At 40.4% G+C, this 16,508-nt stretch overlaps 1 pseudogene; it reads left to right on the top strand.

The window, feature by feature from the left end:
* Positions 1 to 9,993: 9,993 nt before the first annotated feature.
* Positions 9,994 to 10,701, top strand: LOC150014734 (transcription factor Spi-C pseudogene; annotated as a pseudogene).
* The last annotated feature ends 5,807 nt before the right edge of the window (positions 10,702 to 16,508 follow it).

Raw genomic sequence — 16,508 nt, 5'->3', positions numbered from 1 at the left:
TCTGAGGCAAAAATGGGCTAAGTGGAGAGAAATCAATGCCCTATCTACTTACCACATTTTTAAAAAGCCTTTTACATCATTTACATCACTCCATGAATATGAGGCATCAGAGAAAAGCTATTAGGTCCGTATTATGACTGATGAGGACACTGAACCTAGAGAGGGAAGTGTATACAGGAAGGGAGTGGGTGATAAAGCAGGCGGGAGTAGAACTGGGCTAAAAATCAGAGAGTAGGGGCAAGTAGGAGGAAGCAGAAAATGCCACACATCCCTGAGAGTCAGCACGGCCCCCTCCTAGTTCTGGACAGGATCTTGTAGGGGTGCTTCAGAGCAGAATTTTACACTATACTCTTTGGTTAGTCGCTGTTGTTCCTAGATTTGTTGCCTGACCTAAAGTGGTACCAAAGCCGTGTAGAAATTCTTTCCCCTGAACAATCCTGGTTTCTTCGAGCACCGCCCAAATCATAAGCCTCGCTGGTCCCCTATTCTTCTCTGTACTTTTGTCTTTAGAGAAAACAAAACTATTCCAATTTTATTCTCAAAGTCCAATTTTAATCCAGACCAAACAAACAAGCAGCCAAGTGAGAAAGCTAACTGTAGTAGCAGACACTGTAAAACAATTGTAAAACAGTTGATTATTCACAGAACTTTTTTCGTGCCTGTTTTCAAGCAATCCTTTTGTACGGAAGTTTTACTTTTGGTGAACTAGAAAAAGATTTTTGACATTGGGTAAAAATAGGACTGGTACCACATTATAGTAAAAGTATTAGAAAAATGATCCTCAATGGGTATCAATTATAAAGTAGATGATATCTTGAGTAACAAAGATCTAGCAAAATTCTCTAGGAAAAATGTCAATGTGGCTGCCTTGCCTGACCGTATTCCTGGCATGGGGGCCCCTGTTTCCCCACCTTTCTGCCCTCTCTTTGGGATCCAAGCAGCTCCAACCCAAATCTTGAGCTGGTTAGAGGCTTGTCACTCCTGCTGTCAGAAACTGCAAATAAGGATTTAAGGACTAGCCTCTTTGTGGGGAAGAAAGCCTCCAGCGGGCTGATAATGTCATTATCTGTAGCACAGGTGCGGGCGCCAGGGTGGTCTCACAGCCAGAGCTGCTCTTGCAATTAAAGCTTTGGGCACTCCGCGCCCCCCAAAAGGGACTGGGAAAGGCTGGTGTGGAAAGGAAAGGGCATCTTCCTATTTCTTACTTGAATGAATGAATGAGTGAATGATGAATTGTCTGCTGACTTATATGCCATAAATATTTTCTTGATCACTTCCTGAGTTTTAACCACAGTGAGGGGAAAGTAGACAGAGATACAGAAATAACCTGTCAAGCATAAATAATTTCATGGCAATGTGTTTGTTTGCATAAATTCAATAAAAATATGTTATTTTTATAATTAAAAACTGTATTTATTAGCTAAGGTTTTGACTGGAATATCATGTTTGAGAGACATATACATAGACTTGGATGTCACCAGAAAACTTTAAGGAATTAAGATTGACTTTGGGAGCCAATAAAAGCCCCTTGGAAAACAGCCTGGTAACTTGTTTATATGGGTCCCAGTAGTCTTTTGAAGTAAGGAACAAAGGTTGCTTTCCTGAGAGGTGGCAAAAGAAGAACCTCAAGACATTTTGGGAATCTCAAGAACCTCAGGAATTCACCCAAGCCTATAGATATTGCAGGTACAGCCTGGTGGCAACTGTGTGGCTTGGTTTCTAAGCCTTGAGACACTAATTAAAGTTCAATCTGTAGAGTACTTATGATGATTCCAGCAAAGAAATTTAAAAGAGCCTGTTATAATCAACTGTTATTCTTGATTTGTTTATGAAAACAATTAGGCCAAATTTATTGAAACTAAACTTATGCAATAAATACATTAGTCTTAATTTAGCTACCATTGATAAAATTAAGGGGGGGGTTGTGTTTCAGTAGAAACAGTAATATACAGTTGTGGATATTAAATTCTAGTTCACTCAGTTGTCAAAGTTTTATTTTCACATATAACCTGGACTGGATCCTGAATTTTTCTAGTTTTCTTAAATATTTGTCTATAACCCTTCAAACTAATGTTTCACTTTTCGCTCATCATTTGCCTTGGCATTATTGAGAACTAAAACTTTTTTCTCTGAGCCTTGCAATTGCAAATTTCAGGTAAAGGATGTGACATAAACTTGAGAAATTACCGCAAGAGCTCACGCCTGCACAATCTCAGGGACTGATGCTGTGTAAGCCATGCAGAAGTTTCCTGAGAAATGGCCCTGGGGCTCATTTCTGGTTGTGTCCGCACCCATAGCCCAGCTGGGCCAGGCTTTCCACCCACCACCCTTTACAAGGCATTTTGGATAAGTGCTCTTTGACGAATTTATCTGTGCTACTGTCTTAAGGCCTTGGTGTTAAGATTCCATAATTGCTTTGACTCCAGGGGAAATGTTACAGAAATAGGGGAGTCCAAAAATCCCCAGAGTTTGCGGCTGGGGGATGGGGAGAAGGAAGCAGCTTTCAGAATGCCTCCACATGCCTGAGGCTGGTGGCTAGTGTCTTTTTTATGCAAAATGGCTTTAATGCATCCAAGGCCTCAGGTAGATGGGAGGGGTCTTGAACCAGGGGACAGTATTGAAAAAGCACACAGAGCCTACGTAAGGTTCTGTGAATGGTCAGAACTGTTTGCAACGCCCACTGCGTCAGAGGAGGCAGTCAGGGATATATAAGCGCTCTCTCGCTTTCTTGCCATGCGGCTTGGTGAAGGGGCTAAGTTCTCCATGTGGCTTGGAGAAGCGGTCTGCTTTAAGAGGCTCTCGCTCTCGTGTGCTCCCTCCATGTGGCTTGGAGAAGGGGTCTCCAGGCTGCTTTAAGAGGCTCTCGCCATGCGGTTTTGAGAAGGAGAGGAGATCCATGCAGTTTGCAGGAAGAAGGCAGTTTGCAAGGAGGCTGAGAATCCAGGCGGTTCTGCGTTGAGAGCTGGAGGGCACCACAGCACAGAAAGGATCTCCCCAATCAGATTGAATGATTGGCAGCTGCTGGTAAAGCTGAACTGTGTTTGGAAAGTAGGGAAACGGTTTCTCTAACTTTTCTAAAGCTAGCCTGGTTTGGTAGGGGGGAGGCAAGGATATGTGTTTATAGGTGTTTTAAAGAATGTAAGACTTAACAACAGAAATCCGCAAATAACTAAATCTATATAACCATTAAATAAACAATTCTTTTTCTTTTCACTAAACTCTGGTATTGAGAGTTATAATTTTGGCGGCGGGCAATCGGGCCCCTAACTAAAGAGCTCGTGGGTTTGTTTTCAATTGGAGAAGCCCACCGGTTCTGTAACAGAAACACATGCTGGGAAAGGGGTGGAGTGGGTGGTGGGAGAGGCACAGCACTCAACCTTTAATCTTTCCATCATCCCTGCTGCACATACCCCAAAGCTGCTGAAAGAATCTGGGGGTCATCAGCAATCTGGTTGTGACATGCAGAAGCCTGAGGTACTCTGAGTCTCAAGTCCTATCTGTCCCCAATAAAGGAGGCAGATCACAGCACTCAGAGGAACGGGGTTGGTTTCATTTATCTTATCCTTCCAAATCTCAGGATGGTGTGGCAATCTGATCCCTCAATTTCTTCAGAAAATATTCAGGCCTGGCCTTTCTGTCCCTGCTTTCTCCATTAGGTTCTGGATGTGGGCCTATGGTAATACCTACTGGAGAAGGGGAAGGAGCCTCTTCCTCACCCTGCCCACTTCTGTGTCTCCATCGTCCAAGGCCTGCCCCAGGATGGTTGCCTGGGAGACACAGTTGCCTGGGAGACATGGAACAAGGGAGTCTAGGGATGCAAGGAGTCTGGCAGGCTGGTCCAGGTATGCTACTGACCACACACACAGGTCTACTGCACCACAGGTCCTCCCATAGTTGTTGGCCTTCGGGTAGAGGTGGGTGGGCTAATGGTAAGGTCACTCTGAGAGGGGCCCAGGAAAGCCATCTGGCAAACAGGATCTTCAAAATACATGAAGCAACAACTGATAGACCTCTAAGGAGGAATAGACCAATGCACAATTATAGTCAGATATCAATATTCCTCTCTCAATAACCAACTAAATAAAAAGAAAATCCACAGTGGGATTACGGACTAATGGCATTATCAAACAACTTGACTTAACTGACATTTACAGAACACTCCAACAACAGTAGAATAAACATTTCTTTCAAGTGCATAGAAAACATTTGACCAATATAGTCTGTATTCTAGGCTGTAAACCAACTATAAATGGAAGAGTTCAAGTCATACAGAGTATGCTCTCTGACCATAATTACATTAAATTAGGAATCAGTAAGTAAAATTTCTAGGAAATCTATAACATACTTCTAAATAATCATGGGTCAAAGAAGAAATCAGCATGGAAAATTAAAACGTATTTTGAACTGAATTAAAATAAAAAACAACATGTCATCATTTGTGAGAAGTAACACCAAATACATATATTAGAAAAGAAGAAAGGTCTGAAATCAATTACCTCAACTTCCACCTTAAGAAACTAAAAAAAGAAAAGTGGGTAAAATTGAAAAATTTCTTTTGTTCAGAAGAAACAAAATGATAGAGTGGAAATCAGTGAAGCAGAAAACAGCAAAAAAAAATTAATTAGTAGTTCATGGGAAATCAGTGCTTACTCAGGAAGAAACATATTCAAAGTCCTTTTAATTATTAAATACAAATTGAATTTTTAGTTTAAAAAGTCCCACAAAGAAAGCTTCAACCTGTGAGAAATTCTCACAATAAAAACCGGGACACAGGACTTGAGCAGCAAAGTGAGGCATTTATTCACGAGTCTGCAGAGTAGGGCGAACTCTCAGCCAGGAGAATGTGCGTGCAAAGTAGACAAAGAAAACTGGTTTTATAGTAATGCAATTAGCTCCCCCTCCCTAACACAATTAGCTTCCCCTCCCCTCTCCTTCTTCCCTGTTTCTCCACTACTGGTTACTCCGGAGTTACAATCTAACACGATTATCTAAATGCCCCTTTTGTGATTTGTAAATATGCTAATACTGTTGACTACCTTCTCCTATAGGCCCTGGCTGGTTTAGCTCAGTGGATTGAGCGTCGGCCTGCGAGCTAAGTGTCGCTGGTTCGATCTTCCAGTCAGGGTACATCAGAGAAGGAAAACGCTGACTCCAAAAAACCTCCGCTGCCTTGCGGCATACCTCTTCAGGGGAAAGGCTAAGGGAGTAAACCCCAACAGAAAATCCGGAGCCGGAGTCCCTAAGGCGGTTTGACGTTGTAGTCAACACCGGCAACTCCTGCGGCGCACCTGAACCCAAGCTGTATCGACTCCGTCTTTCCCTTGGACCCTTCAGCTGCGAAGAGAGGGGGGGTCTGCTGCATGGGCAACAGCAGACCCTCCATATCACCCTGCCCAGGCTCTGTAGCTTCAGCTTCACTGGAGAGGACACTCCAGCGTCATCGCAAGATGTCGATTCAACACGGGAGGAGACAGATACCATGTCACTCCCGAGTCGGACTGCACAGCCATTCTCGGCGGTGCAGATAGACTCTTAAGAAGCTACACCATCGTCTCTCGAGACGGACGGCTGCCGACGACGACGACCTTCTCCTATTTTCCCTTTGTCTGGTGATGAGTATCTTTCCCCCTTCAGGATGCTCCTTTTGTAAATATACTAATGTTGTCAACTTCCTTCTCAGAGATCCTCTAATTACATTTGCCCTTAAGACCCTCTAATTACATTTGTCCTTCATTACTAATGATTTTCTGCTGATTTGGGAGTCACTATTTCCTTGTTTCTTACAAGCCCAAATATGTTCACTTGTGAATTCTATCAAACATTTAAGGAGGAAATAATACAAATTTTACACAACCTCATTCAAAATAATGAAGAGAAGGGAATAGTTCCCCACTTGATCTATGAGGCAGTCACTAGCTTCCTACCGAAACCAGAAAAAGACATTACAAGAAAATAAATAAAACTATAGATCAATGTTCCTTATGAACATAGTTGCAAAAACTCTTCACAAAATTTTAGCAAACCAAATCCAATAATATAAGTATAATACATCATGATCACATGGGATTTACTGTAGGGATGCAAGGTTGATTTGACATTAGAAAATCAATCACTGTAACTCATCATATTAACAAACCAAAACCCATATGATCATCTCAATAGATGCAGAAAAAGTACTGACAAAATCTAATTTCCATTTCTCATAAAAGCTCTCAACCTATGTAGGAATTGAAGGGACTTGTTAACCTGATAAAGAGCATCTATAAAACCTCTATAGCTGATATTAAACGTAATGGTGAAAGGCATGAATAATTTTGAGTGATAATGGGGATGGTGATAATACTAATGATGATAATGATGGTGAGATGATGAGTTAGGTGGTGGTAATATTGAGAATGATAATGCAGTAGGGAAAGGATGATATTTTGGGGTGATGATAGAATACTAATGGGGTGATGAGGTTATGAAAGAAATAACAGGGTGATGGTGGCAGTGAAAGTAAAGATACTTTGGGTATGTGCTTTGTAGCTAAGTGTACACACTTGGGATAAAATTAGATAAAAGTTAAAACAAGGTTCTTCAGGTGCCTCTGAGGGACAGTGAGTCACTTCTGATCTTCCTGCTTGGCTGTTGATATTGGCCCAGCTGAGTAATAAGCCGAAGTTCTTAATGATGTTCCTTCGATATTTTTAGGCACTGAATTTAACAAGCCTCCCAGGACCTCTCACTTCAGAGCAGTTCAACTGCGGCTTAATTGGACCACAGCCAGGAAGGAGGACTTCTGGAGCAGAGGGACCCAGGAGTGGCTCTCAGTAACTGGGGAGTAAAGTTGGAAACTCAGAGCAGGGGAAGGGGGCAGGGAAAACAATCAAGATATTATACCTAGCTTAATTGGGATAAGAGGAGTGTAGTTCTCTGTATAATTAATATACTTATATCCTCCTTGGAAGTGTCAAGCTAACGCACAGCTTATGGGGAATTCTCAAAGCAGCTCAGTCTGGGGCCTGTGATTGCTCTAGAAAAGCCACACACACAATTTTAAGGCAGGCTCTGAACTCAGGTGGCGTACACTGTCTGAGAAGATTTTTCACCTTGAACTGGCCTTGACATGCAAATCAGTTACTAAAAATAAGAGCAATTAGGAGCCTTAAAGGTGACAGTGATAACCCAATTACATCAGAAATTCCTGAAGTGCTTTCATTGCTACTGTTTGTAATTTCTCTAAATTTTTTTATCTAATTATAAAGTAAACATTAATACACTCATTATAAACATTCAAACAATATGGATAAGTAAAAGTACCCTTTGATCTTCTCTTCAATACTAGTCCCCATGCCAGAGGTTAAGTCTATTTGCAGATTTTTTTAAAAATATGCTTTAGCTTTGCATACATAAGAACACAGAGAAATGTAATTTTGTTTTTTTCCTAAGGTGGAGGGATATAATGATATCATAACATAATAATGACATAAATGGCATTTTATTGTTAAGTCAAAAGATACATATATTGTGCTTTTAAAATTTTTCAGCTTTATTGAGGTATAATTGACACAAGACTATGTGATTAACATAGATAGATGCATGTGTCCTCAGGAGGCAGCTGTATGCTTGGGTGCCTGGAGAAAGATTCTGGAATCGCTTGGCTGCTTAGGGGAAGTAAGGATTTGCATGACTATAGCTGTGTTGGTGGTATGTATGTAGAGTTCAGGGTATGTGTGTGGAGTCCTGTCTTATCTGGACATGGGATTGCTCATTAATCAAATAAGCCTCGGGCAAAGTCAGCGCCTTCTAGGGGTCTGTCCATCTCTGAGGTTGTGCAAGGCCCTCTAGCTCTGCAGAACAATTTCTGTTACTTTATTTTATTTAAAGAAATCTTAAGGTGAGAAGCATTTCTCATTTATTTTTCAATGACAGTTGACATTCAGTATTTTAGGTCTACAGCATAGTGGTTAGACAATGTTATAACTTAAAGTGTGATCCCCCCAATAATTCTGGTACCCACCTGGCCCCACACACGGTTATTACAATAGTATTGACTCTATTGCCTCTGCTGGACTTTACATCCCTGTGACAATACTGTGACAACCAATTTGTACTTCTTAATCCCTTCAACTTTTTTGTCAACCCACCCCACCCCACCCGTACTCTTCCCATCTGGCAACCATCAAAATGTTCTCTGTATCTATGAGTCTGTTTCTGTTTTGTTTAGTTTGTTCCTCTGATTCCACCTCTTAAGTGAAATCATACGGTATTTGTCTTTCTCTGACTGACCTATTTCACCTAGCATGATACGCTCCAGGTGCTTCCATGCTGTTGCAAATGTTTTTCTTTTTTTATGGCTAAGTAGTACTCCATTAAGCCCTGGCTGGTTTGGCTCAGTGGATTGAGCGTCGGCCTGCGAGCTAAGTGTCGCTGGTTCGATCTTCCAGTCAGGGCACATCAGAGAAGGAAAACTCTGACTCCAAAAAACCTCCGCTGCCTTGCGGCATACCTCTTCAGGGGAAAGGCTAAGGGAGTAAACCCCGACAGAAAATCCGGAGCCGGAGTCCCTAAGGCGGTTTGACGTTGTAGTCAACACCGGCAACTCCTGCGGCGCACCTGAAGCCAAGCTGTATTGACTCCGTCTTTCCCTTGGACCCTTCAGCTGCGAAGAGAGGGGGGGTCTGCTGCATGGGCAACAGCAGACCCTCCATATCACCCTGCCCAGGCTCTGTAGCTTCAGCTTCACTGGAGAGGACACTCCAGCGTCATCGCAAGATGTCGATTCAACACGGGAGGAGACAGATACCGTGTCACTCCCGAGTCGGACTGCACAGCCATTCTCGGCGGTGCAGATAGACTCTTAAGAAGCTACACCATCGTCTCTCGAGATGGACGGCTGCCGACGACGACGAGGAATTGACACATAAAGTTGTAAGGTATTTAAAGTGTTCATCATGGTGATTTGATATATATATGCGTTGTGGAAGGATTCCCCCAGCTCAAGTTTAGAGGTTGCTGTAATGCTCCAGGCATTACACATGGGGAACAAGTAAAGGTAGATAATGAAGAGGACAGAGAAGATTTTTTTGAAAGTCCTTAGCTCTTCCAGGTGGAATGGACCTCAGCAGCCCTCCTGCTTTACCTCTCTCTAAGTCCAGGTGGTCTCAATGCATCCCTGACATATATGGTCAGCTAGATTCAGCCTGAAACTCATTGCACTGGGAGCACATTGCTTCTCAGGAGAACCTTTCTGTCTATGAACAGCTCTGAGTGTCAGAACATTTTCTCTAGACAATCTGAAGCTTGTCACCCTGGTAAAATTTACACTTCTAAATTTGGGGCTATGTAGAGCAATTCTTACTCATCTTCTTTAACACAGCTCTTTGGATACTTCTGTAGACAGATCTCAGCATCCTCCCTAGCTTAGATTTCTGCAGAGAAAAAATGTCACCAGTAGATTAGATTTATTTCTTTGCCATGTTGCAATATATCTTCCTAAATGCCACAACTCATCCACATACCCCTCTAAGACATAGATCACAGGTGTGAACTCTATATTACAAATGTGTTTGCCTCACTGGAGAGGACAGGTATCAATCAGCTCTCCTTGTCCTGCCAACATAGCTTCTAGAATGGAGTCTAAGACTGGCATTTCTGCTTTAATAATTTAATAGATATCGAGTCCCTACCATGTGCCAGGCACAAATGATTGACACTGGAGAAATAACGGTGAACAAAACAAAGTCCTCTCCAACCCCATATCCCATCCCTCCCTGACTTAGCTCATGCTTCATGACTTCACACAAGATGCTCCCTCTGCGTGGCATATCCTTGTCTGTAGTCAGCATCTTCCTGCTCTTCATAGACCAGCTTGACTCTCGGCTCCTGCAGATGCCTCCCATAACTCTTGAGGTTACTATAGCTAGCTGCCAATAAAAAGGGAGATGCAGAGAAGGTTATTTCCACCTGGATGCTAGATTGGACTCTGATGAAAAGAACTGTCAATTTATTAATGAAGTATGGCTTGTGTTGAACAAGATAAGATGGGTCAAGCATTTGAAGATGCTTTTGAGGTACTGAGGCAACATTCATCTGGAGATCTTCAGTACTCCCCAGATAACAAAAACTACCTGGCTTTCATCAACCACTGTTCACATGCCAGAGGGAATTCCAACTGCTACGGTGTGCTGCCTCCAGAGGAACCTGTCTATAACGGGAGAACAGTAATAAGCAGTGCTGCGGACCTCTGTTTTGAAGGAAATAGTCATCAACCTCTGCAGAACATCCCTGAAAACCAGCTGGTACAACCTCCTGTTCTCCAGCAAAAGGGAGGAAAATGCAGGAAGACACTCCAGCTGTTTGAATATCTTCATGAACCCCTGTGTAATCTTGTATTAAGTGGGTAGATAAAACCAAAGGCATCTTTCAGTTTTTATCAAAAAACAAAGAGAAACTTGCCCAACTTTGAGGGAAAAGAAAAGTCAAGAGTGCTGAGGAATTATGGAAGAACTGGGGAAATCACCAAAATCCAGAGAAAAATAACTTACCAATTCAACGAGGCCATTCTCCAAACTCTCTCCACCTTATCTCTTGGAAAAAGAGATCTTCTACTCACATTATGTTGAACCTGATCAAGGATATCTAAGTTTAAGTAACTGGAATGCAAATTGTAATTATATATATGCCAGTTACCATGAGCTAAGTTACCCTGATTGCTAAACACAGTCTTACATATTATGATTTTTTGACATCGGAAATCCCTGAACACACAATACAATATAGAGATGATGTATTGTAGAACTACACACCTGAAACTTATATAATTTTATTAACCAATGTCACCTGAATAAATTTAATAAAAATAAAATAAAATTAATGAAAAAAAGAGGGAGATGCATGATGTGTTTCCTTTTTATAAAAGGAGAGCAATTGGGGAGGGGGACAACTGTCATAGAACAACAATAAAAAAAGAAATTAAAAAAATAACAAAGGAAAGTAAACATGCACATTCCATCCCTGATTTATAGGTTAGCTAGATTTTTAAAAAGAAAAATGTAAATCAAGAAGATTCTTTTGTCTTTAAAAGTTACATATTTGTTTCTTCATCCCTTAGTTTCTCAGGGAGGTCTTCATCCCAGTTCTCTTGACTTCAGTCACTGCCCGGCTTATAATAAGAGTGTTAAGGTAAGGGGCAAGAAAGACTAAGTTGACTGGAAATTGTGCTTCCTGTTCTATGGTATTTGAAAATGATTCCTTTATATGTAGAATTCTCTCATTGTTATGAGTTTTTAAAAAATCCAGTCTGATAATCTGTGTCTTTCAATGGGCTTTCTTGGTACATTTACATTTAATGTAGTTAGTATTGCAGTTAGGTTTGAATCTATCATCTTACTACTTGTTTTCTATTTGTCCCAAGTGTTATTTGTTTCTTTATTCTACTTTTCCTGCCTTTTGTGTGTGGGGTGGGGGTGGGGGTTAACAGAACTTTTCATTATTCCCTTTATATTATGTGTTAGTTTTGAGTTTTACTATTTTTATTATTCCTTTGAAATTCCAGAACAGGGATTAGTAAACCCTACATTTTTTTAAAGGTAAAAATAAAAATAATAAAAATATGCTAAATAGATTGTATATTGCTTGCAAAACTTAAAATAATTATTGTCTTACCTCTTACAGAAAAGTGTGATAACACCTGATCTAGAGACTAAAATATGCATCTTTGACTTATGGTCTTGCTTATATTACCATTTCCCAAACAATACAAAAATCTTCAATAGTTTAAGTCCATCTCCTCCTCCTACTCTTTGGGCTATTTTTGTCAGTTATTCTACATCTATGTATATATTTAAAGGTCCCCATAATATTGTTATTTTTGCTGTTTTAAACAAACAATATTTTATCATATTTACCCCCACACTTACTACTTCTGATGTTCATTCCTTTTTTTCAATGTATCAGGGATCAGTTTTCTTCAGCCTAAAGAGGTTCTTTAATATTTTTTTACTGTGAGTCTTTTGATTGTTAATTATCTGTCTCTGCTTCATTTTGAGAGCAAAAAGCTTTTATTTATTAAGGATATTTGTATTCTTTGAGTATAGTATCCTAGCATGATAGCTTCCTTCCTTCCTTCCTTCCTTCCTTCTCTCTTCTTTTCTCCCTTTCATTTCATATCTCCCTCCCTGTGTGTCTCTTCATCTCTCCTTCTCTCTGATGTATCACCTACCTCTGGTCCATGGAAACACATGACTTTGACTCTTCCTGGAGTATAATTTATTTACAAATAATAGTTGTTTTCTGGCTTGAGTCAGATATCCAATAACTGTGCCTCTACACTTCCAGAGTACCCATCAAGCTATTCATGTGATCTCACTGAAATCCCTTTTGGGAGGAGCTTCAAAGGGGGCAGACATCCCCATTTGTTATGAAACACAGCAAATATTATATACTTAAATACCCAATTCTTTCCTTTACCTCTATGAGATCTTTTATAAGCCTCATGAACTATTCCTGGAGCATAAGACACTGTTTTGGACCCTCCTTTTGCAAGTTCTACATTTTGAAATGTGGAATTTATTATCTGTGGTCTCAGAATAAACTGGGGTAATATAGTCTTAACATGCTGCTTCATACTAAATAAAAATTATTTTTTAAAAATTTAGTCCCCAGCTTTCCAGGGGTCCTAATGTGCAGTTACATTGCTACTGGTATTTGGCACTTCTAATAGGTGAGTAGCAGCAGGATTTGAATCTGGAGATTTCACCTTATGAATGAATGAAGGCTCTGTTCTTTCTCCGCACCAGGAGAGGGATGCAAGACTTCCTCTGGGGAAACAACTGCTCTCTTACTGAATTCATTCTTCTAGGATTCTCTCCTAACACAGAAATAAATATTATATTATTCAGTGTCTTCCTTTATCACATCATCCTCTGGGCAGTGGACTTATTATCATCTTGATATGCATGGACTCCTGCCTCCACACACCCATGTACTTTTTCCTCAGTCCTATCCATTCTGAATATGGGCTATGTCACTACCATAGTGTCCCAGATGCTGGTATATCTGGTTTGCAAGAAGAAGACCATCACCTATATTGGATGTGTGGCCCAAATGTACATCTTCCTGGTGCTGGGAATTACTCAGGCTTAACTTTTTGCCGTCATGGCTTAGGACAGGTGTTTGGCCATTTGCTGTCCCCTGAGGTATAAAGTCATCATGGATTTTTGCTGTGGGGGTGACTGATGGCCTTCTGTGGATGCTGGGGTAATCATCTGTGTCCTGATATATACCGTTTCTGTTACAATATTTTTTCCATGTGGACCCGATTAGATCAATCACTTCTGTGAAGTACTTGCAGTTGAAGTTAGCCTGTTCAGACACATCTCTTAATTACCAGGGCTTCTTCCTTCTGTTGGATCCACTTTCTCTCATCAGCATTGTCTACATTAAGATCTTTGCTGCTATCCTGAAGATTTGCTCTGCCCAAGGGTGACTCAAGACCTTTTCTATCTGTGCCTACACATTACCATGGTCACTGTGTTCTCTAAAAAAGCTAGCTCAATTCTATAATGTCATCTCTACCTTCCTCAACCCCATCATCTACAGTCTTAGGGACTAAGATGTGAAGAGAGCTTTCCTCAATGTGACAGTCTGGAGCAAAGCACTAGAATGAAGGCATAGAAGCACGGGTACCAGCAACAAACCTGGGACACAGTCTATATGACTTCTCCATGCAAAGTCTTTCCAACATCAGTGAGCACACATATGTTAATGGGTTTGATTCAATGAGATTATATATGGGAACCCCGGAAAGGCTATGGCAGTAGGTGTTCCTCAAGCGTACAGACACCAGACAGTGGGGTCCATGAAGGCAAATCCCACATTTGATTCAGTTTTGTATTACCAGTTTACAAGACCTGGCAAAGAACTGGCATAATACTCATCTTTTCTATTACTAAGTGAACATGAGACTGAGTGATTGAGCTCACTATAGCTTAATTTGAGAAAAACTTAAGAACAATTTAAGAAAAATCAAAGGTGATCATATGAAATAGAATTCAGGAAAGTATAATATAGGTCAGTTTTTAACCAGTACTATTATTAGGAGAGTATGAATTTAAAGCATCTAAGTCATCATGTCACTAAAGAAGGGAGCTTTGTTTTGGTGAAATATTTGTATAAGGGAGTAAAAATTCCTAGTAACTGGGTAAAAATCTCCTCCCACTCAGATGCTTTCAGAATGAGTTTTCAACTTTATTGAAGTACACTCACATACAATGAACTGTAGATATTGAAAGTATACAATTTGATGAATTCTAAAATATGTATATACCTATGAAACCATCACCATAATCAAGATTATAATTGTCATTCCCCAAAGTTTCTTTGTGACTCTTAGCAATGCCTCTGTATTAATTATTTCTTGCTGTGTAACAAATTAGCCCCCAAATTTCACGTCCTACAACAACAAACCTTTACTATAGATATATATACTCACAGTTTCTTTGGGTCAAGAATCTGAGTTGGATGAGTCCTCTGGATTAAAGCTCTCGCAAGAATGCAGTGAAGGCACCAGCTGGAGCTGCAGATCTCCTAAGGCTTGACTGGGAAAGGATTGCTTCCAGGTACACTTGATTGTTGCTAAGATTCGGTTACTGGAAGGCTGTTGGACTGAAGGTCTCATTTGCTTCATGACTATTGTACAGTTCCTTCCATGTGGGCCTCTCCCTAGAGCAGCACACCAAGTGGCAGTTGGCTTCATAAGAGCAAGCAAGAGAGTAAGAGAGGGCTTGGGAACAATACAGAACCAGCGTCTTTTGTAACCTGGTGTTGAAGGTGACTGCCCCTCACTTTTGGGGTATTGTGATTATGAAAAATGAAATACTAGGTCCAGCCCAAACTCTAGGGAAGGGGATTACACAAGGGCCTGAATACCAGGATGCAACTCATGGGCATTGGTTCATGCAGAGTTTTTCCCTTGTGATTTGGACTCTTGCTAATCAAGCAGAGGTCTGTGGATTAGCATCACCAGCATCATCTGAGTGGTTAAGAAATGCAGTCTTGCCACCCTCCACCTATGGAATCAGAATTTGCATTTGAAGAGATCCTATAGTGATTCCTAGGTACTCTTAAGTTTCAGAACAATGATTTAGCCAAGACTTCAAGGACAGTATCATACCACCTTCTTAGTGGATTTGCAGTATAAACTGTAGCCTTTTTTTATTTAACTATATTAACTATTATATATTAAATATATTAAATATTGTGAGTACCTAGAACATTTTATTCTTGTATTATTATTTGTTAGTTATTGTGTTATTTATTTGTACTACAATTGTAAACATACTTTTGCCCACTCCTGTATTATTTCTTTAAGTAATATGTTTAAGACATTCACTATTATAGAAGCGTTTTTAATTGGTTCCAATTTTGTCATGTCTTAAGTAACAACAAATATTGTAGTATTACTTCCTACACGTCTGACATTTATTCCCTAAAATGTCCTAAAACTGGAAGTGTTAGCCATAGTATTTAAGGTCCTTGATACATGAAGCCAGATTCTCTTCCAAAAAGATCAATTTATACTCCCACCAGCAATGTGTGAAAGGCCATGTTTTAATGTCTTCCGGTCACCCCTGATTTCATTGTTTAAAAACTCCTAGTCAGTTCCAAAGGTGAAAAAGGGGTATCTCACTGGTATTTTAATTTGCATTTCTTTGGTGCCTACTGTGATGGGATTTTCCCATATTCTTACTGGTAACTTGGATTTGTTTTATGAACTGTTCCTATCTGTTCCCATTATCCTGGGGTGTTTGTATTTTTCTTACCGATTAGTAAGAACTCTTTCTATGTTAATGATATTATTCGGCTTCTGTAGAGCATGTTGCTGTTATATACCCCATTTTTACTTTGGCTCCATTATTTACACAACACTATGACTCCTGGACAGTGGGGTAAGGTAATGTCTTTGAGGACATTGTGAACCCATAGCCATGGGCTCTCACGGAGGGCACAGGCCTTCATGTTAAATAATTCTGGCCAGCACAGCTTTTTGTTTTTTTTAAAGAAGGTATAACACAGACCACCCACCACACTGTAGGCTGCAAGGAGTTTCATGGGCAAGTGCATCAGCAAGGGGCTGGGAAAAAAGAACCCAAGCTTACAGGAGACATCCTAGAATGTCATGGTGACTGCTTTGCTGGATGCTGGAGTTCCTGCAACAGCAAGCAAAGACAAGAGCAGGTAAATGTGGGCAATACGGTAACATGACTGCAGATCAGTAAAGCCTGGAGGAAAACAATTTACATTTGTAAACATTCTATGAGGAATAAGCACAGTTTTAGGAACAGTCCCTCCAAGCTAAATTTTGCATCTGCAGGTAATGGTATTCCCAGTCTCTTCTCTAATTTTCCTCATTCTTAAGTGGACAGAGTCCCTTTTCCTTGAGATCACCTAAGACAGGCTGTAGTTTTCCAAAATGGATTTTATTAGAGAGAAGAGGAAAATGGAAATAAAAATACAAATGAAAA

Source organism: Furipterus horrens, unplaced genomic scaffold (genome assembly GCF_987537825.1).
Source record: "Furipterus horrens unplaced genomic scaffold, mFurHor1.1.pri manual_scaffold_3, whole genome shotgun sequence".
NCBI classification, from domain to species: domain Eukaryota; kingdom Metazoa; phylum Chordata; class Mammalia; order Chiroptera; family Furipteridae; genus Furipterus; species Furipterus horrens.
Note: the sequence above shows the minus strand (reverse complement) of the source record. Positions and strands in the feature narration are given on the sequence as shown.